This window comes from Charadrius vociferus, unplaced genomic scaffold, assembly GCF_000708025.1.
Source record: "Charadrius vociferus isolate BGI_N301 unplaced genomic scaffold, ASM70802v2 scaffold787, whole genome shotgun sequence".
NCBI lineage: Eukaryota > Metazoa > Chordata > Aves > Charadriiformes > Charadriidae > Charadrius > Charadrius vociferus.
In genome coordinates this window covers 994,761-995,715 of record NW_009649307.1, presented here as the reverse complement: position 1 = coordinate 995,715, position 955 = coordinate 994,761, and the positions used below count along the sequence as shown (strand labels likewise).

The window sequence follows — 955 nt, the reverse complement described above, 5'->3', positions numbered from 1 at the left end:
GTCAGCCGGTGCCGGGGCTGGGCATCCTCTGCCCAGCGCCATCCTGGTCCCCGGCAGCCGTGCCGCCCTCTCACCTTCCCCGGGTTGAGCTGGCTCGGCCGGAGCAGAGCAAAGCCCTCCCTTCCCCCACCGGTTAAACATGCTGCCGGTGCTGTCTTGGTTGACCTTGATAGCAAAAGCCGGTGAGGCCCAAGCGTTGAATTGTTTTCCGCCCAAGGTCATTCCCCAGCACAACGCGATTACACCGGCGCAGCCAAACCCCCGGGGCGATGCTGGACGGGGTCCCAGCCTCAGCCCTCCCCGCCGCCCTGCGCATCTTTGGGGGTCCACTTCTCCCACGGCGATGGGACAGGTATAAGCTAAGCCCTACACTGGTCTCTTCCCCCCGCCTCCCCCGGTGGAGAGCTTCCCTGAAGGGATTGAGAGCGGCGGAGCAGCCCTGTCCCTCCAGCCAGGCCTGGCGTCAGCTTCAGGGGATATTTCCTCCAGCTAAAAACAGAAGGGGAAGAGAAAAAGCTGGTGCTCCCTGGGCTTTCTCCGCAAATTTCGGCCCTCTGGCCCTGCTCACCCCACCCGCATCACCCCCTCCCCAAACACCACTGAATGACCCCTCCGCCATGATGCAGACCCCGGGGAGGGGGGACTTTCCCACCAAGGATGCTCCCCGGGATTTGGTTACCTGGCCCACCAAAAAGCTCCCACACGTGTTACGTGGCGCCGTGCCGAGCCGTACGGTGTATTTTCAACCGCTTCTTAATTACTTTGAGAATTGATTTTTCTCGGTCGCTGACAATAAAGGCACAGAGGCAGCTGGATGGAGTTTTCCGCTCGTACCGTACCGAGGAAATGAAACAGATCCCGGGCTACCCAGGCGCGCCGGGAAATTCGCTTTGATCTCTCTTGGGCTAATGGCCCTTTCCATCTGGGGGCTTCAAACCTTGGGCAGAGGTGACCT

The 955-nt window shown here is 60.9% G+C and overlaps 1 protein-coding gene across 1 annotated transcript in view; it reads right to left on the bottom strand.

Moving 5' to 3' along the window:
• FBXL18 (F-box and leucine-rich repeat protein 18) overlaps positions 1 to 54 on the bottom strand; it is a 34,741-nt gene extending 34,687 nt beyond the window's left edge. Inside the window, exon 1 of the mRNA XM_009889217.1 lies at positions 24 to 54. The gene's annotated coding sequence lies outside the window, so the exon portion shown is untranslated. The remainder of the gene's footprint in view (positions 1 to 23) is intronic.
• Between the last annotated feature and the right edge of the window lie 901 nt (positions 55 to 955).